The sequence below is a fragment of the Canis aureus genome, chromosome 20 (genome assembly GCF_053574225.1).
Source record: "Canis aureus isolate CA01 chromosome 20, VMU_Caureus_v.1.0, whole genome shotgun sequence".
Classification (NCBI taxonomy): Eukaryota; Metazoa; Chordata; class Mammalia; order Carnivora; family Canidae; genus Canis; species Canis aureus.
Window position 1 is genome coordinate 59,072,918 of NC_135630.1, and position 22,135 is coordinate 59,095,052.

Consider the following 22,135-nt stretch of genomic DNA (forward strand, 5'->3'; position numbering starts at 1 on the left):
TCTAAATATAAGTGGACAAATATCTCTTTTGAGTTCCTGCTCTCCATTCTTTTGGGCATATATGCAAAAGCATAACTGATGGATCTTATGGTCAGTCGTCGTTTACTTTTTTGAGGAACTGCCATATTGTTTTCCAACATGGTCGTACCATTTTACATTTCCACCAACCATATACAAGGATTCCAATTTCTCCATATTGTCACCAACACTTGTTCCTTTGTTTTGTTTTCTTTTGTTTTTCATAATAGCCATCCTAACACATGTGAATGGATAGCTCATTGTAGTTTTGATTTGCATTTTCCTAATGATTTGTGATGCTGCGCATCTTTTCATGTGCTTATTGGCCATTTATATATCTTCTTTTGGAGAAATGTCTATTCAAGCCTTTTGCCTATTTTTTTTTTAAGATTTTATTCGTTTATTCATGAGAGACACAGAGAGAGAAGCAGGCTACCTGGGGGGAGTCTGATGTGGGACTCGATCCCAGGACCCCGGGATCACGCCCTGAGCCAAAGGAAGACACTCAACCACTGAGCCACCCAGGTGCCTTCTTTTGCCTATTTTTTAATCAGGTTGCTTTTTGTTTCTTGTTGAGTTGTAGCAGTTCTTTAGATATTCTGAATATTAATCCCTTTCCAGATCTAGTATTTGCAAATATTTCCTCCACTCTCTAGGTTGCCTTTCACTCTATTGGTGGTGTCTTTTTTTGCACAAAAGCTTCTCATTTTGATGTAGTTCCATCTATCTATTTTTGTTGTGTTTTTAGGATGTGATTACATTGAAGAAATCATTACCAAATTTAATGTCATGAAGCTTTTTCCCAATGTTTTCATCTAAGAATTTAATAATTTTAGGTCTTTATTTAGATCATCAATCCATTTTGAATTAATATTTTTTATGGTTCAAGGTAAAAGTCTAACTTCATTTTTTTGGATGTGAATATACAGTTTTTCCACCACCATTTGTTGGAAAGACTGTCCTCTTTCCATTGAATAGTCTTGACATCCTTGTCAAAAATCATATGGCCACATATATGTAAAGGTTATTTCTGGGCATGTATTATGTAATTTTTGTACAATTTCTTCCCTTGGATTTAATAATGACCTCACTCTTATTTGCTTTATTATCTCTGTAATTATCATTAATTCACACCCAATTGTCCCAAGACATAAAATTACTCTCATTATAGTTTTTAAAAATCTGGCAATATATCAGTTTCATATATTTTCTTGATTGTTTTTTGGGAGTCATTGCTTTTAGAGCCCTCTACCTTCCTTCTTCTCTCTGTGGGCTGGAAATTTCCCCTTACTATCATTCTAGAAATCCTCATTGCTCCTTCTTGTGATAGGTTCCTCATTCCCATGATTCCACAGACTCCTCTTTAGTTTACTTGCTTGCAGTGGCAAAACACATCATTCATTAGCTTTCTGAAAATATGTATTTGGTCTCCATGCTATAGTTTTAATATAACTAAATAAATATATTACCTTGGAATTTTGAAAGCTTGGCTCCACTGTCTTCTAGCCTTCAATGTAACTGTTGCAAAGTCTCCTTTTAAGAAAATAGGACACCACTAAGGAATTTTAGATGGGGAATTTCATGGCCATATCTTTTTTTTTTTTTTTTTCAAAGAGAGAGAGCATTCATGAGAGTGGGATGGAGGGGTGGATGGGGGAGAGGGAGAGGGAGAACCTTAAACATGCTCCACAGCCAGTGTGGAGCCCAACATGGGGCTTGAACTCACAACCCTGAGATTATGACCTGAGCTGAAGCCAAGAGTCAGACGCTTAACTGACTGAGCCACCCAGGTATCCCACATTCCCATATCTGTTTAAAAGAGATCATGTTGACTGCTGTGCAAAGAATGAATTTTTGGTACAGAAATCAGTAGGGAAACTAGGAGAAGTCCAAAGAAGAGATAACAAAATCTGAACTAAGGCAGAAACCATAGAAATGAGAAAAAAAGAGAATCCAAGAAATATTTAGGAGGCAATACAATATGAGCAGGATTCTTGGTAGGGTCTAGGATGATTCTCAATGTCTTGGCAAAAACAAATAAAGCTCCTAAATTTTGAATATTTATATATATATAAATGAAATATATATATATGAAACTTGTATATATATTTGAATTTGTTTATATATATATGTTTGTTTATATATATTTGTTTATATATATGAAACTTGTGTATATATTTGAATTTGTTTATTGAATACATACATAATATAAACTATTATATATATTTGAATGTATATATATTCATTCATTGTTCATATATATATATATTCATTCATTCATACATTCATTGAATGTATATATGTTGAAGATATATATACTGAATTTATATATATTCAAAAATAGTCTTAGCTCCCTGTGAGATGATAAATGCCTCATCTCTGGAAATATTCAAGTAAAGATCACAGGAGAATTTTTTATCTCTTTAGATTATGAATTGTTTGAGAATTAGGTGGAAGCAAAGCTACACGCATGTATACACATGCATAAACACACACACACATATTTTCATGTATATTTTAACCTTTAAGTCAACCAGGTCAAGGGACACCTGGGTGGCTCAACCATACAGCGTCTGCCTTTGCCCCAGGGCGTGATTCCGGAGTCCCTGGATAGAGTCTCACATTGGGTTCCCTGCAGGGAGCCTGCTTCTCCCTCTGCCTGTGTCTCTGCCTCTCTCTCTCTCTGTGTTTCTCATGAATAAATAAATAAATAAATCTTTAAAAAGGAAAAAAAAAAGGTCAACCCATTCAAGACAAGATGAATTCATTGATCTTTTGCAGGGTATAAAGAGGATTCCTACATGGACTACGAGGTAAGATCAATGACCTCTAATTATCTTCTAACTTTTTTCCCATCATCCTAATTCTATAAATAATAGAGTACTATCTATCTATTAGCTGTGTTGTGTCCCAGCACCAAAAAAATGCATTGCCAATCTCATCTCACCATGTTGCCATTAATTACTTACATAGATTGACCTGCTTGAGGTTAAGGTGTGCTTCACTCATCTTGATACCCCTGCCACAGAGCATAGGTTTACTACAAATATTGTGAAATCGTGGCATAGGGAAACCACAGTAGTATAACCTATGTGCCTCTAGCAACACCGTTTGTTCTTTCTCTTCCCTTCACTGACCACCGCCACAGCTGTTACTCACTAGGATTGTTATGTACCCAAGCTCTAAAACTGAATCTGTGTCCTAAATGATTCAGTGTGCCTAGGGACTCCAGGACAGACCACTGAGGAGTCATGTGGAATCCGTTTTAGATTTTGAAAGAACTTTTGACGCCTCCAGTATATTTTCCCCAACAATAGCAACCAAAAAGAAAGAGAGAGAGACATTTTAATTCTCTGCATGCTGCTGAGAACGAGACATTGTGGTGAATAGAAAGGCACTAGACTGGAATTTGGGGATTAACATCCAGCTATTAACCTATTCTGAGTCCTATGATTAACTCCCTTTCTCTCCCTGGGCTTCAGTTTTTTTCATCTATAAATAAAAAGATTTGATTGAACTCTAGTAGTGAATAGGCTTTATTTGGGGTCAGATCTGATTGGTTGGTCATAACCGTGTGACACACTGTTGGCAGAGGATTATACATCTGGGTCTGCACTCAGGACTGAACAGCACCCTGTCTGAGCAGCAATGTCTGCTATGGAAGGGGAAGCACATGTGCTAGTAAGATGCCAGCCCTAGATGGATGATCACTAAAGGTCCCGTCAGCTTTCAGGTACAGTGACTAACATGCCTTATTTTTCAGACCATTGGCCTTTTTTGTTGCTCTAAAATGTCTCTAAATTGTCCATGTCCCCTTTAAATAGAAGAGACTAAAGTTGGATAAAGATCTCTTGAAAAATTTATCAGATTATCTCACAGTTCCTAAATTCTACTTACACACCATAATATTTGCTTCTTTAATTATGAAGATGAAGTGCCAACACATGATACAGGGAATAAATGATACTGGTAACAACAAATTTCCAGTGATAAGGAAATATGCAAAATAAAATAACTCAACATATTGTATTAGTTTCTTAGGAATGCTGTGACAAATTACCACAAACTGGGTGGCGAAAACAACAGAAATTTATTCTCCCTCAGATCTGGAGGCTACAAGTCTGAAATCCAGGATCATGTTCTGAGGGCTATAGGGAAGGGAGGATCCCTCCTTACCTCGCTGGCAATCCTTGACATTCATTGGCTTACAGGTGTTATCACTCCAATCTCTGCTTCCCTAATCACATGGCCTTCATCTCTGTGTCTCCAAATCTCTCTTACAAGAAAACCAGTCATCGGATTTAGGGCCCATCCTGATCCAATGTGACAACTTCAAAGACCCTATTTCCAAATAAGATCACCTTTAAGTGGGCCAAGCGTTAGGACTTCAACCTAACCTTTTTGAAGGACACAATTCAATCCACAACTTATAGCAACATCTACTCTTGCCAAAAATAATAAAGCTACTAAATCGTGACAAAAATTCACCTATTTTGCATATTTTTAGAGAGAGAGAGAGAGAGAGAGAGGCAGAGACTCAGGCAGAGGGAGAAGCAGGCTCCATGCAGGGAGCCTGATGTGGGATTCAATCCCGGGACTCCGGGATCACGCCCTGGGCCAAAGGCAGATGCTCAGCCACTGAGCCCCCCCTGTCATCCCAGTATGTTGCATATCTTAATGATGAAGATTTACCATTATGTATTTGCAATAGTATTCATAATTCATTATTGAATAAAAATATCAAACTATAGTATAGTAGGATCATATTTATAGGCTATTATATAAAAGGTCTTTATACATATATTCATTGAAAGACATTTGGATATAGCCAATGTCATTTTTACAAGAAAAATAAAGCTTTAAATGTATAAGCTGGCCATAACTAATAATAACACCAACAATAAAAATCTTACATTGTGTACAATGCTTTTACACTTTTCCAAATAATAAAAATTAAGTAAAAATTAGAACACCATCTTAGAAGACATTTTTTTTAAATATTGGTAACAAATAAAGGTGTTCTTTTTATATATAGTTTTTACCCTTCTAAAACGTTTGGCTTATCAATGATCAAAGATGAAAAGAGTCTTACCTTCTTCCTCATAAAGGAAGAAATTCCTTCAGTGAAATCCAAAGTAACGTTATTCAATAGGTCCCTTTGTGTCTCTTAATATTATGTGAAAGACTGTCCCTATCATGTTATTGCTAACTAGATTGTGACGAGAACAGAGATGACTTCAGGTATTCAGCCTTAAATGAATCTACCATAGTGAAATCAGAAAAGCAGTGCAAAGAAAAAAGCTAAAACAAACATGAGCCTGGGGGCTGAACAGAGACCCAAGCATGCCCTATTGGGCAAATCTGCAGGGACATCCTTGGCTGAGAACTGAAACCCGTGGTCAGTGGGGCATGCAGCTTCACTACTTCCACCTGTCTTTCAGTGTGTCATTATTGCAAATTAAATAATTCAGGAGAAAGCTAAAACATTTGCTGCACTGACTGCAGGACCTCTTGACTCCAACATGTGACATACTTAATTGAGTTCTCTTCCACTAAAAGTCAGAATGTCGTGGAGTTCAAACCTAACTTTCTCAGACTTTCTCTGCCCCATTTAAGAAGGATGAGTGTATAGAATCTGACATAGTTGACTTTTTAACTGCAAAGGAAGGAAGTTCCTTTAAGCCTAAGAAAGCAAAACCACCTAACCATCTGGTATTGCACAGCTGTGGAAATACCGCACGTCTAATTATTTATGGAGGTACCTATGATTTGATCCTGGCATATCCCAAAAGACTTTGAAAAAGCAGAGTTTCATGGGGGCTTCAGATCAATAGCTTCTAAACTGTTATTTTGGTCCAAGATTTTTCTCATCAGAATGAAGAATGGAAAATCCTGTTTTCATTAAAGAAACACAGAAATGTCATCCCAGTTAACGTAGAGGCATGAGGGACGGCATGCCAAGACAGTGCCGTACAAAAAGTAATCGTCAGTCAAATCTTGGCCTTTCAATTCCACCAATCGGAACAAGTGAGAGAAATATATTTAACAACAAATGGAGCATCAAACACCCAGCTATTTGTCACCTTATGCTCTCTACAGGTTGACTACTAAGAAATAATGCAGCCTTTTAAATAAAATCATAAAAATACACAATTCTAGAGTTTAATACTTGAAAGAGATTTCTCGCCTCCTGAAAGGGCAGATTAGAGTTTTCTTTTTGTTTATCCTTGTTTTTTCTTTTTCTTTTTTGCCAGAAAAATCTTCCTTCAGAAAACAAATGGAAAGCTAGAAAGATATATTTTAAATATAATGTTTAAAGCATCAGAAGGTCTCAAAAACAGTGGTATTTTGAAAAGCTGATTCCATAGAGAAAAGGAATACGGAGAAAATAAGCTCCACAGTGGATATGTTGCTTTTGACCTGAAAGCTTTTGTCAACTTACCAGTGGCAGCTTAACGGCTAAAAGGCTGAACAGAAGCCTGTGTCTGAGAGGATGAGAAGGTGAATAGGACTTTCCACCACCTTAAGTGGCCAAGGAAGACATAAACTGGAGCTCCGAGTACACTAAGGAAAAGGAGTCTTGATAATTCATGAAGACTTTCAGTTAGGACCCTGAAACGCTGGTGTGAATCTGAAGACACAGGGGCCAGTCGGACAGACAGTGAACACTCAACCCTCACTAATACTGCAGCCCAGCTTTGAACCAGCAGGTCCTGGCTAGATTAAGGCAGCATTCCTCTACCCTAACTGTTTTGAAACATAAGTGACTCTTCTCTAAAAAAACAATAGTAAAAAATAATAAAAAGATCAAAATCATTCAGAACCAAATCTTTCATATCTGACGTCTGGCATTAAATCCAAATTTACAGCGAAACAAAATCTTGACCAAAATTAAGGGAATAACAGACAATATAAACAGAACCTCAGAAAATTTACTGGGGTTATTAGACATGAATTTCTTAAAACTATGATTAATACCGTCAAGAAATTAGATGGCAAGTTGGATAATTTCAGCAGAGAAATGGAAATTATAAAAAAAAAGCACCAAATGACACTTTTAGGACTATCATATGGTAAGTAAAATTAAGAGCACAATCGATGGGCCTAACAGCAGATTAAATAAAGCTGATGAAAGATTCGTGAACTGTAAGGTAGGTCAGGAAAAAATACAGACTAATGCATAAAGAAATAAATGGATAGAAAATACAGAAATGAGTATAAGAGACATATGGTACACATATGTGCATTTGGATCCCCAGAAGGAAAAGGAGAAGAAAAATGGAGCAGAAGCAGGACTTGGTGAAATGATTTTCCAAAACTGATGAAAGAAACCAACCCACAGATCTGAGATGCTCCACAAACTCTAACAGAATAAATGCAAATAAAAGAATACATAGACACATCATCCTAAAACTACTAAAATATCAAAGACAAAAAATAATTATAAGCAGCTAGAGAGTAAAAAATGATGCTCTATTCAAAACAAGTGAACAGATTGACAGATGACTCCACAAAACAAACAATGTAATCCAAACAAGTTGGAATGACACATTCAAAGTGTAGAAATACCCCTACTCTGCCTCACTCATACCTAGTAAGAAAATCACATCCAGGGATACCTGGGGGACTCAGCGGTTGAGCATCTGCCTTTGGCCCAGGGCGTGATCCCCGGGGTCCCAGGATCGAGTCCTCCATTGGGCTCTCCGTGGGGAGCCTCCTTCTCCCTCTGCCTATGTCTGTGTGTGTGTGTGTGTGTGTGTCTCATGCATAAATAAATTAAAATCTTTAAAAAAAATTTAAAAAGAAAAAATCATATCCAGAGGGGTTAAGTATCTAGACCAAGGTAACAAGGCACAGCCAGACTAGAATTTCAGGTTGCCCACTAGACTCCTAATTCACTTGCATCCTTCCCCATTGTTCTACTCAAAGAAAATAAAACATCCTACAAACGTTCAACAAAGAAATTACTGCTTTTTGTATATAATTCTTTTCAAATACGTACTCATGGATCCCTCTGAAGAAGTTGCCCTTTACAATACTCAACTGCTAAATTTGGACCAAACAATATTAAGTCATGTGAAAACATACAGATTCCATTCTTGCTCTTAGCAAAGAATTCTTACTGGGAAAGTACCCACTAAAAAAAAGATACCCTAGACTCTAGGTTTCATCAGTTTATTTCAATTACTACATTCCCAACTTGTCTGGAAATTAGGTGAGGGGGTGCATCATTATTTTGTGCATGTGACCCTTCATTCAACTGGATACCTTTCATTCCAATATTTTAAACAGGACACAGCTGCATTTTTAGATAGTCTCAACAGACCATTTTGTTTTGTTTTTTAAGAAAAAGTTTTGAATATATAACAAAAATCTTTTGGTGCATAAGAACCTTCACTTCTAAGTCACCTATTCCACAGCTCCAGCAGTTGAGATTTAGAAATGTCAGTCCTGGGCAGCCCAGGTGGCTGAGTGGTTTAGCGCTGGTTCAGCCCAGGGTGTGATCCTGGAGTCCCGGGATCGAGTCCTGCATTGGGCTCCCTGCATGGAGCCTGCTTCTCCCTCTGCCTGTGTCTCTGCCTCTCTCTCTCTCTCTGTCTCTCTCTGTCTTTCATGAATAAATAAATAAAATCTTTAAAAAAAAAACTTTTTTAGAAATGTCATTCTTTCTAAATGCCACATCAGAAAACATGGCCTTTCAACCCGTACATGTGTGCAATTCAGAACAATGGGGGGTCTCCTTAAATGCCTTTCCTCCCGAATACCTTCAGAGATACAAATGGCTTTGCGTGATGAGAGAGATCAGTAATATTTCTCATTTTTCTAAAACATTATTTTCCTTTTTTACATAACTGAAACACTTAGAGAGGCTCCAGCAAATAAAATGGAGGTGGCTCATGTTTGGAAATATAAAGGCAATCACACCTACTAGGAATTTTCTGTCAGTTTATGGGAAAGAATCAAGAGATTGTAAAGCCTAAGGATTTAATTCAGGGAATGTGAGACCATTTTCTGTGTCACTGACTTAGCAGTGCCCTCTGATTTTCTCATGAAATGCTGCAGAGCATTCGGGGCACCAAATGAGTAGGAAAAAAGTGTATTCATTCTACTGCTACTAAATATAGAACTTTATATCTCTGACTAAGGTTTTAAAACTAGTCATTACCTAAAAATAGTCTCATTATTTTTATTAATTGCAGCTCAAAGTCTGCCCTTTAAGTAAGGTCCATGAGCGGGCAAAGTCTATTTTTGCCACTGTAAGTTCTGTACCTTTGCAGTAGCATCTGCTTTACCATGATCTTCCTGCGCTAAATTTACCCGTGTGTGTGCCAGATGGAGGTGACTGCTCTAACTCTACGTGGTACCTGTCAGCATTCCAACAATCTAAAGGAGCTAAATTACTCCATCTGTTCTTCCAAATTGCCCGGAGACTGCCCCTCAAATGTTCATGTTTTTGTTTGTTAATAAATAATAAAAGGACACTTTGTCAATTATGTGACTTGATGGATTCATAATTTGTGCTAACAAATTTCTGTCAATAATGAGTGAATCAGCCAAGAATCATTTATTAAGTATCTACTATATTTTTTCTTGTACTAGATACTAGAAGATACTTGGGGAAAATAACTACACCATTTAGAGGAACATGCCTAGAGAATAATTCCTGGCTCAAGCATCATTAGGCATCATAGCTAATAAAATATTATAAATTATAGGATACTGACAAGGGAAAGACCAACATACAAGGAAAATGAAATTTTTAAAAACAGGAAAATGAAGAGCTCAAAATAAGGAGTGAACATGATATATGTTTGCTTGGAAGTACGGGTGCCTGGGGCAGTCCACATTTATTTAATCAACAAATACTAAATGTGGGCTGCAGGCATGGGGTGCTTGGGTGGTGCAGTCTGTTTAGCACCCGACTCTTGGCTTTGGCTCAGGTCGTGATCCCAGGATTCTGGGACCGAGCCCTGTATCAGGCTCTGTGCTCAGCGCAGAGACTACTTGAGATTCTCTCTGCCCCTCCTGCTTGTGCTCTCTCTCTCTCTCTCTCTCTCCTTAAAACAAATAAATAAACCTTTTAAATAAATAAATAATAAAAAAATAAATGTGGACTGCACGCTTCAAATTATGCTGAAGGCAGTAGTGTAAAAAAGAGAAATAGGACACAGATCCTGCCTTCCAAGAGCTTTCACGCTAGTAGATATAGTAAGGCATAATCATAGAGATCGCTAATAAAACAAGGGCTAAAAATTTCCTCATTATGTGTTCGTGTTAAAAACTACCTTAAAAAGTTCAAGGTATAGATGCTCGGGTGGCTCAGCAGTTGAGCATTACACCAGGTCTGGGGATCGAGTCCCGCAGAGGGGCCTGCTTCTCCCTCTGCCTGTGTCTCTGCCTCTCTCTGCGTCTCTCATGAATAAACAAATAAAATCTTAAAAAAAGAAAAAGTTCAAGGTAAGCTATGAAATAACGTGGCCATAGCCAGACTGGTTCCTTTTGCTAAACGTGATACGACATTCTGAGTAAAAAATAATCTAGTGGCCTTGACGTCTCCTCCAACATCTGACGTTAAGGCACTTCATATTCTCTACATTGCTTTTCCATTTTCTTAATGATGATTAAATGCCACAAAGACAGCTCAGAAATTGTTCTGGTGAAGGTACCTTTAATGTGCTAGAAACAAACAAAAGCCTTTTTTAGACATGGTGCCTGATAATCCACTGATGGCCAATAACTGAAGGTGTATCCCTGCAGCAGAAGACGGAGGCAGAGGAAGCGCCCACTGAAGCCATTGTTAAGAAAAGTGAACACAAACCAGATGTCTACTGGAGTCTACATGTCTTTGGAGACCTAAATACAAGCAGTCAAACGCTTAATTTATGCCCTGCGAAGATACAAAGCCCTCTCGAAATCTTTAGAGAATGTCTTAGGAATGCACATTCTCTTGGTTGTCACCTCCAGTTTAAACTCCTAAAATTTTTGAATTAGTTCTATTAGGGAACATCTCACCATCCTGTTCATGCATCCTGTTTAATTTCACACTACATTTGATCTAATTACGAAACTGTTTTCCTTAATTTCCCACAAACCAATCATTCCTGTGTGTATCTATCCACGGAAAAGCTTGACTGCAAGTTTGGGAGGTCAGGGAATTTGTTAAGGCCACAACACAAGCAAACCAAATACGCAAGTTTAGTTATTGTTGCAAAAGTCACTCAGGCATTCGCACAGCTAGGATTTCAACCCCCTGCCATGTTATATTCAACTCTCACCTCCCTCCCTCTTCCCTTCCTTCTTGTACATCATTTCCACGTTGTAGTATTTAGTAACATACGACAAGACGATAATAAAGTTCATGCCTTTCACCCCGAAATTCCACTCCACCAAACTGTGCCTAGTTCACAGTAAAAGCCCAGTACATGATAGCTATTTCATCACTTATTATTCTAAGGAAATTAAATTTATAATCATTGAGTGCACAAAATGCATTTTTAGTGTCATATATAATGGAACAATTTGGAAACAGTGGGTCTAATAACTAGTAGAGAGCTAAATATAATACTAATATTCGATAGAATATAATGAACCCATTAAACACTTCCATGTTGTCACCAGGCTCTATCTCTATCATATTAGGATTTTTTTGTGTGTGAAAAACATCAGAGAACAAGGTAATATTTAAACTGATTGAAATGATGCAACTAATATGTACCTGGATAAAAACGGGAAGAAAACATGAACCAAAGAAGAATCAAATATTCCACAATAGTGTCTATAGATGTTTTAAAATTCCTCCTTGTCATTTCCCGTGTTTTAATGCCTTTTGTGCAATAAATAAAAATCATAATAGCTTACTATAACTAGCAAGGTCTTCCTCCAAAATTATCCTGCAAGTCAATATAAAGTTTTGGTGAAAATTTTGGTTAACTTTCCACAAACAGAGTCTTTTTCCTTGAAAGACAGTTGACAAATCTTGTCCATACAGAGATAGGTATACCATAGTCCTTAGGTAGCCCAGCAGAATAGAAAGGTGGGCTTCAGAAATAGATGAGAATTAGAATCACTGGGAACCTGCTTTTTTATTTATAGAATGAGGATAGTGATATCTCCTCCACAGTGTTGGATTTGGATCGAATACACATTGTCCTTTTAACGTCAATCACAATGAGCAATACTAGGCACTCAATTAGCGAACTTACATAGTTTGCTTCGTAATTTAGAAGTTCCTAGAAATGTTCTCGGATGATCCGCTTCATTTCAGTGCTACTGTAATCTTTATCCTAAATGCTAAGTGGAGAACTCAGCTATAAGGCCTAGGAGAGGGTCTGAAAGGCTTCTTCCTGGATCCCGGTGAAATGAAAGTCTTGCCTCTCCTCAGCCCTTCCTCCCAGGCTTTTGTCTCTAAGGTAGAGTATGCACACGCCAGGTGGTACACAAATATTAGGATTTCTACTTCCATTTATTTACATCTTATCCTTTTGAAATCTATTTCATGTTTTACAGTTTACATATAATCTAATACTTAATCCCTCAAAATAACATAATAAATATGTATAATGAGGGCACTCATTCAAAACCCTTTATTGACAGGAGTTTGAACAAAATAGTTTAGAGAACGCGACTCTGGGGGTAAATTAGAAAAATCATCACTAAACTTAGTTTCAACAAAAACATATCCTTTTTTTTTTTTTTTAATTTTATCTATTTATTCATGAGAGACACACAGAGAGAGGGGCAGAGCACAGGAGCCTGATGTGGGTCTCGATCCCAGGATTCCCAGATCATGCCCCAGGCCGAAGGCAGGTGTTAAACCACTGAGCCACCCAGGGATCCCCTCAACAAAAACATATCCTATGACCTGTATGATAAGGTGTCCTAAGCATCATCTCAACTCGACCACCTGTACTTGTTCAGTCCTGCCCTCTTAGAACCTCTCAACATGTGTACAGCTGACTTCCTTCTCCACCATCGCCCTGCCACGTCCCCAGGCCTTCTCCCCATCCCTACACTTGGGCCTATGCACACCCAGGAGTCCTGTGAAATGTATCCACAGAAGAGAGCTAGAGGAGGTAGGGAGCTCACCCAGAGTTCTGTGGTATGAATGCGTGGCTCTCCTATCAAGTAAATACCGAGGAGAAATGAAACAACATGCTCTCTGCTTCTGGCGGCAGCATTTCCTGGCAGAAACTGCAGAAGTCGGTGAGAGGATCTCACCTCAGTGAAGGCTGTGTGACAGGCCAGTGGAGGAAACACATCCTTCTGAATGTATGATCCAGGTCCCCTCACCTAGCGGCTCAGGGCCTTCCCCTTTCTCCCAACATCAGCTTCCAGGCTTCCTCCGGCCTCTCACACTTGCTCTTCTTCTTTCACTGCCCATTTTGAAACTAGCAGTTCCCAGCTGCTATGGCTTCTACCACCGTCCCTGCTAGATCTGCAGTAAACAAGAACAATAAAAACAATAATGATAACAGATCCATGGAGCACTTACCAAATGCCAGACATTATGCTAACTACTTATTGAATGAAAGATGCTAATAGATTTATTTTTTTAAGATTATATTTATTTATTCAGAAGAGAGAGAAAGAGAAAGAGGCAGAGACACAGGCAGAGGGAGAAGCAGGCTCCCTGCAGGGAACCCGAGGCGGGATTCCATCCCGGGACCTCAGGATCATGACCTGAGCCAAAGACAGACGCTCAACCACTGAGCCACCTAGGTCCCCCAGATCAGATACTAATAGATTTAAAGATACTCTTAAGAAAACTGTAATTTATGGAACCAATCCAGGAACAATTTAGTATCTTTCTCTACCTGACGTGAGCTCTGTATTGTGAGCTCTTCACAGGAGTTGTTACTGGCAACAAACAGACTAAATAAGGGTCGCATAAGTTTCTTATCTGACCTGGTTTTGTCGTGTTGTGCTTTAAGTGTAAATGCCTTACACTCTCAAGGTTGCCAAAGTTCCTACTTCTCCATTTTGTATATAAGTATATTGTCCTATAGTCAGCATCATATGGTTATATTACCTCTTCAGCTCTTTAAAACAATTGTATCCTGCTATCCTATTATATGTGAGTGAAAATATCTTTATAATGGATGTTTAAAACTTTTGGCCAATTGAACATTTATATCTATGATTAGACTGATGAGCCCAAGGGAGTGAGAAAAATGAATGGAACAAGAACCTTTTGTGATTTAGTGGTCATTTTTCACTATTAGAGAATCTGTGAAATTCAGCCTGAGTAGCTTTAGAGACAATCTTCTTTCTTGGCAGGGCCACTTACACATTTTGTAAATCCTAATACAAATGACAAGGTGGGGCCCTATGTTTCAGGAGAATGGAAAAAACAGGAGATGGGAAAAAAATTTTGAACAAAAAATGGTCAAGAATTTTTTTTTATTTTGATGAAGACTGTAAGCTCACATATGTTTAAGATCAATGAACATCAAAGAAAAATAATGAAAAGCATAACATGGCACATTATGATTAAATTCCTTAAAACTGATGATAAAGACAAAATCTTAAAATCAGCCAGAGGAGGGGTGCCTGAATGGCTCAATCAGTTAAGCATTCAACTCTTAATTTTGGCTCAGGTCATGATCTTAGGGTCATGGGATGGAGCCCCGCAAGAGGCTCCATGCTCAGCTCTGAGTCGGCTTATCCCTCTCCCTCTGCTCCCCTTCCATCCACTTGCTCTCTCTCTCTCTCTTAAATAAATTTTTTTTAAAAAATTAAAAATAAAATTTTTTTAAAAAAATCAGCCAGAGGAAAAAAAGTACACTGCACACAGAGGAAAAAATAGAAGAATGGTAGCAGATTTCTCATCAAAACACAAAAGCAAAGACAGTGAAGCAACATTTTAAAGTAATTAAAGATATTAACTGTCAACCTAGAATTCTATATCCAGTGAAAATATATTTTCAAGAATGATATCAATAAGACAGGCAGCCTGGGTGGCTCAGCAGTTTAGCACTGCCTTCAGCCCAGAGCCTGATCCTAGAGACCCAGGATTGAGTCCCACATCAGGATCCCTGCATGGAGCCTGCTTCTCCCTCTGCCTATGTCTCTGCCTCTGTGTGTGTGTGTGTGTGTGTGTTTCATGAATAAATAAATAAAATCTTTTTTTAATAAATTAATTTTTTATTGGTGTTCAATTTACCAACATACAGAATAACACCCAGTACTCATCCCATCAAGTGCCCCCCTCAGTGCCTGTCACCCATTCATCTCCACCCCCGCCCTCCTCCCCTTCCACCACCCCTAGTTCATTTCCCAGAGTTAGGAGTCTTTATGTTCTGTCTCCCTTTCTGATAAATAAATAAAATCTTAAAAAAAAAGAAGAAGAAGACAAAATAGAGGGACAAATACAAAACAAGTAACAGATGACAGATTAAAATTAACCAACTCAACAATCATATTAGATGTTAATGGTCTAAACACTACTTTTAAAGGCAGAGATCTATCAAATTGAATTAAAAAATAAAGATCCAACCACATGCTATCTATAAGAAATGCACTTCAAACATGAAACTAATAGATAAAAGTAAAATGATGAATAAAGACAGACCATACTAACACTAATCAAAAGAATGTCAAAACAACTATATTAATATCAAACAAAAAAGCTCCAGAGAATATTACCAAGGATAAGAGGATCATTTTATAATGATAAAAAGGCCAATTCGCCACAAAGGGAAAGGATTTCAAAGGTTTAAGCACCAAATAATATATCTTCAAATGCATGAAGCAAAAACTAATAAAACTGCAAAAAAAAAAATAGTTTAATCCACAATTTTATTAGGGATGTTACCATCCCCTCAATTACTTTCTAGGGTACACAGATTATGTACCAAAATAGACTACTTTCTGGGCCATGAAACAAATTCTCAATAAATTTAAGAGGTTTCAAAATTTACAAAGTATGTTCTCTGACCACAATGGAATTCGATAAGAAATAAGTAAAAGAATGTACATGGACAATCTCCACATATTTGGAAATTCAAACACAGACTTATATATAAACCACAGGTTAAAGAAAAAATCATAATGGAATTTAGTATTTGGAGCTAAATGTAAGATGCAGCTAAAGCAATATTTGGAAGGATGTCCATAGTTCAAAATGCTACATTAGCAAAGAAAAATATCCTCAAATCAATGACCTCTAGTTCTACCTTAGAAACTAGAAAATAAACTAAACCCAGATTAGGTAGGAAAAAAAGGAAGTAATAGAAGATAGAAATCAATAAAATCAAAATGGAAAAATAATAGAGAAAATCTATGAGACCAAAAGCTTATTATTTGAGAAGATCAATAAAACTGATAAAACCATCAGGTAGACTAATTAGAAAAAAAGAAGAGGAGACACATTACTAATATTAAGAGTGAGAGTGGGATGGGACACCTGGGTGGCCAGTGGTTGAGCATCTACCTTTGGCTCAGGGCGTGATCCTGGGGTCCTGAGATCGAGTCCCACATCGGGCTCCCTGCATGGAGCCTGCTTCTCCCTCTGCCTTTGTCTCTACCTCTTTCTGTGTGTCTCTCATGAATAAATAAATAAAATCTTTTTTTAAAGAGGGTGAGAGTGGGGATATCACTACAAATTCTATGTATAATAAAAGGGAAATAAAGAAAAATAAGGAAAAATATTTAAGGAAAATAAAGGAATATTATGAGAACCCTTAGGCCAATAACTTTGACAAACTTAGGTGAAATGGACAAATTTCTTGAAAGTCTCAAACAATCAAAGCTTACCCAAGTAGAAGCTAGGTAGGCCTTTATCTATGGAAGAAATTAAATTCACACTTGAAACCTTTTTCACAAAAAAATCCTGGCCCAGATAGCTTCAACAAAGAATTGTATCAAACATTAAAGGAAGAAATAATACCAATTCTATACAATCTCTTCCAGAAAATTTTGCAAAGTTGGTTTAATGTTCAAAAATTAATCAATATAGTAAACCATATGAATCAACTAAAAAAGGAAAACCATATGACCATCTCAGTAGATACATAAAAAAGCACCGACAAAATCCAATAACCATTTCTGATTAAAACTCTCAGCAAACTGGGAATAGAAGGGAACTTCCTCAAACTAACAAAAGGTGTCTGAAAAATCTGCCACTAAAATGCTAGTTAACATTAGGAACCAGAATATCCATTTCAAGACACTTTCATTTAGCATTGTAGTGAAGTTTCCAGCAAGTGTTGCAAGGAAAAAATACATACATACGTACATATATACAATAAATGGCACCTATAAATGGCATCCATATTGGAAAGAAGCAGTATGTATTTGTAGATAATGTGACTGATGTAGAAAATCCTACAAAATTCACCAAAAATCTACTAGAACTAATAAGTGAGTTTAGCAAAGCTGAAGATAGAAGATGTTTATAAAAATGAATTGCATATCTACATCCTCTCAGGAAAGAGAAATTAAAATTTTTAAATACCTCATACAGTAGCACAAAAATGAACGATATTTAAGGATAATTTTGAAAAGAGATTTTTAAGATCAGTCAACTAAAAACTACAAAACAATACTTTTTTTTTTTGGCTAGGTATCTCTGGTCCATGCACTACTTCTTGCCCACACTTCATGTTTGTATCTGCAGTCACATGGGAAATGGAAACAGGAAAGGTTGTCACCTGGTCCCCAATAGAACATTCTGACCTGCCCGGTTAGCACTCTCTGTGATGGATTGAACTAACCTGCTCCAGAAATGGTCTCACTTAGCATGAAGTAATAATACTGTTGAGCACCAGAGGCAAACACATACCCCCAATTTTTTTAAAAGTCTCCTCTCTGGGTTTGCAGATTTCCTATTTCTAAAAAAAAAAAAAAAAACAAACAAGCAAACAAAAAACTATTTTTTTTGCCAATCACAGGGTAGGTGGGAGCATTAGCCCTGCCCCAAGACAAGCACAGGAATATTCTATTCATTTTCCAAACATAGGGTTAAGAAAAGAATATTTGAACTATACAGCTCTTTTCTTTTTTTTTTTAATTCAACCGGCCAACATAGAGCACATCATTAGTTTAAGACGTAGAGTTCAGTAATTCATCAGCTGCACATAACACCCAGTGCTCGTCACATCACATGCCCTCCTTAATGCCCGTCACCCAGTGACCCCATCCTCCACCCCCCTCCCCTCTAGCAACTCTCAGTTTGTTTCCTAGAGTTAAGAGTCTCTCATGGTTTGTCTCCCTCTCTACACAGCTCTTTTCAAACTCTGTTTTGTTTATTTAAAAGATCTATTGGGAAGAAAACATTTATATAATTTTGGAATTCCAGACTCCAGAGCTTTTCTCATAACTGGGCCATAGTCCCGATGCCTTCAGGCTGTAGACCTGGAGCCTTGTTAACTGTTCCCTTAAGACTGGCCTCATGCAAGTTTTTCTCAGATGTATTCTCATCTCCTGCATTCACTTTAACAGACATAAAGTAGGAAAATACTCAAGGAAAACATTTCAAATGCATTATTAATAAGTAATGACCACAGGTTTTTCTCTTAATAAATTATCATAAAGCTTTCTAAGGCAAATTGAAAAGCCACATGTGAACAACTTTACATTTTTCTACCTATGGATATTTTATAATCAATTATAATAGCATTATATACCTCATTTCTGCCATAGTATATTCAATTATATATTTAACATTTCCTGCTAACCTTTTCAAATACAGGAAAGCAAATCCCACCTACCTGATTGCTATGTTTGTCTAATGCATGTGCTATTCTCATTATCTTTAACTCAAGTGGACATTTGCTTTCTTTGGTTACATTACTGGGTAACCAGTTATGTACCTGATTTGTAGATGCATTTAAACTCCTATGCCTCAGGGGTTTCATTCATACATATTGTTGTCATTATACTTTATCTTAACAATTTATCTCTCCCAACGGTCTCATAAAGAAGGTTGGTATAACTACCCCCTTTTATAGGAACCCAGAGACATTACCACATTTTTGGGTGAATTTGTGCCAGTCAGTCAAAAATGTCATGGCCCATGTGGTCCTAACCTATTGCATATCCCAGATCTACCCCATCTCCCGGGAGAGCTACAATTTTGTGGGCTGTTATAGCAAAGAGTTAAAAAGATAGATGCCATTTTGAAAAGTACTTATTTATAATACAGGTCGTTAAATAATTAGCAGTACTAAGTAATTAGAAACCACCAAGCATAAGATACCTTCTCCAAATATATGGTTCCTTCATGATTCGCTTGTGTGATCGTAGAATTGGAGAGACTTAAAGAACATAGACTATTTAGTATAAGGTTTGTAGTTTCAGGGGTGTTTTGTTTGGCGTAAGCAATGGACTTGAAGAGTGAATCATAACTTGAAGTGAAAATGTGCATCTGTGTCTAATTAAGAGCATTTTGAAGAATGCATATTAAACAATGTGATTTTAAGGCTCAGTCATTGTAATACAACCAAGAGCTGAGTGAAGAGTGACTTGGTCAGCTTATTGTTTTGTCTACAGACCCCAACTTTTGTTTTCACTAAATAGATTTTTTTAAATCTGAACAGGCTGGTAGTATTAGTTTTAATGAATCCTTATCCTCAGAAACAAGAAAATTTTCTACAACTACAGATGCCCTGAAATCCACATCGGTTTTGTTTACTAAAACTAGAAAAATTGACCAATTCTGTGTAAAAGGTATCTTAAATGTTTTCAGACATAGTCAATTCTCTCTGTCCTATTAATTCTGCCTCTATTCTTTTTATTTTTCCTGGAGTTAAAAACAGAGTTGATGACCTTTTTATAGGACTGTTCCATCTTAAATCAAATCCTAAACGTATTACAAAGACAGCACAGAGGCCCAGAGGCACCAGGTTTGGTCTTTCTGTGGCCCTAACACAAGCATAGGAGCATAATCAACCCAGGAGTCCAGGCCAGATTCTCCACTGTCCAATGGTAGAAATTTTGGTCCAACCCCTGGAGCTAAATATTGTCTCACAAAGTACTTCAAGGTCTTTAATATTCATCTACAACAGGTGTGGCTGCAACCAAGGCTAATGTTTAAGCTGTAGCCTAGGACACACCCACACAAACCAGCCTTGTACAACCCACATTGAGCCCAGGGAGTTTCAGTTAGTTCAAAGAGCAGTCAGTCCTCCTTGGACAAGTATGTCAAAATATATCTACAAAATGTAAAATACTTTATGTAAATATATCTACAAAATTTACCAATTAAAATAATTTCCGCCTTGCCATTTGTTTACCTGATGAAGAGTAAGAAATTCTACTGAAGGAGACCGAGAGAGATACTATGACAGAAATTCCCTGGCCCTAAGGGTGAGAATTTTCTTATCAATTTTTATTGAAATACATATAGTAAGAAAGTACACATAGTGCCCACTTTGATGAATTTTCACAAGCTGAATATGCCTGCTTCGTCAGCTCTTAAACTAAGAAAATGTCCACTACCTCCAAAGTCCCTCTCATGTTCATTGCCAACGTGTCTTAATTAAAAAACAAAAAACCAAAAAGCACCCTATGAGGTAGACATTATCACCATTCCCATTTTACAGATAAGGAAACTGAAATATAAGAGAACATGCTACTTGCTTAAGGCCGCATTACCGGAGTTTCGGCATTTGAAACCAGGCTGTAGAACCCCAGAGCCCGGGCTTTTTACCTCTACACCACAATTTTCCATTTGTGAATCCATTAAAAACCGATACAAAAATCTTAACTTTTCTATAAACCAGGATAGAAGTTTCTGTTAAAATGAACCGATTTCTCCCCAGTGTCCCCATTTGCTCCCCCAGTGTCTATGCCACCTCCGAACAGAACAATAAGAAGTCGACCCTTGCCGGCTGTTGGGTGTTGGAACTTGAGAGCCTCAGCACATTTGTTTGCGAGTTTTACCACTAGACAGTCAACTAGCCACTGGGAAAAATTAGGCTCCCTAACAATTCCTGGATCTACCAACCACTGCGGCCTTAGGGTGGGAGTGAGATGAGCAGAAGGGGCACTGCAGGCTCCAGACTCCATGTCATCCAGTCACAGCGGCAGTACCTGGTAGCACTTGCCGTGTAGACACACCAGCCCTGCCGAGGGACGAGTGGGCCTCATAAAGGGCGCTGAGCAGCGGCAACGTCCTTGAGTAACCAGGGTGAGGAATCTGAAGGTCAAACCTCCTTTAAATGTACGGATGGCCCTTGTTTTAAAAGTGCACCTCATTATTTCACGGACACATCTTGTGATGCTAAGGGTCCACACTGATGGAAACGTAAATGAGAAAATACTTACCTCTCACTACTAGGAAGAGCACCTAAGGCTAAGCGTCACCTGGAAGACTTGTCTCTGAGCTCCAGAAGACCTACCACTCTTTCCCACAGCAAATATTCATTAAGCACCTACTGTGTGCCAAGTACTATGCTGGATGTTTGAGATGGAATAGACAAGGTCTATTCCGTCAAACTATTATCCTGCTAGTTGCATGGACAAGCCATCAGCACATCTACTCCCAAAACCAATTATTACCTTCTGCGTATGAGGCTTCTAAATCTTCTTTGGCAAGAAATGATTTTGTGTCTCACCTAAAATTTGGCATTAACCCGTCGGCGGCGGAGATAAGGGTTGAGAGAAAGATACTGACCGTTTGTAAGTGGTAGGAATGGATAAGGAATATCTGCACGGTAAGAGCTGAGCAGGGCTATATAACAAAAAGCACCAACACCCTAATTCCATGGCCTGAGTTCACGGTTGAAAATGCCACCACGCCTCTTGGAGGGGCAGAGTCGAGGCAGGATGGCCGGGACCCACGCAGTCAGACCTCTGAAAACGGGTCCCCACGTTCTAGCTTGACGTGGCTTCCTGGTGAAACGTACAACTTAGAAAGTTCTCATTCATTTGTGGAATCAAACAGCACTTTGACCTACAAATGATCACATGATCGTAATGGCTATATTTAAGAGCAAGTCCCTCAATCAAATGAACCCTTGGTTGGAGAGTCAGATACATAAATACAACCAAGATGCACAAAATGTGCTAATATTTTTTCTTGCCAAAGGTATTATTCTAGCAATGCTTCTACACAGATAGGTATCTGGATCAGTAACAAATCAGGTATAAACAGACTCATTTAGGGGATACTTTT

General features: G+C 37.8%; 1 long non-coding RNA gene across 1 annotated transcript in view; it reads right to left on the bottom strand.

The window, feature by feature from the left end:
- Positions 1 to 12,326: 12,326 nt before the first annotated feature.
- The window catches only part of LOC144291855 (uncharacterized), a 112,131-nt gene continuing 102,322 nt past the window's right edge, over positions 12,327 to 22,135 (bottom strand). Inside the window, exon 7 of the long non-coding RNA XR_013359426.1 lies at positions 12,327 to 13,453. This is a non-coding gene — a long non-coding RNA (uncharacterized LOC144291855). The remainder of the gene's footprint in view (positions 13,454 to 22,135) is intronic.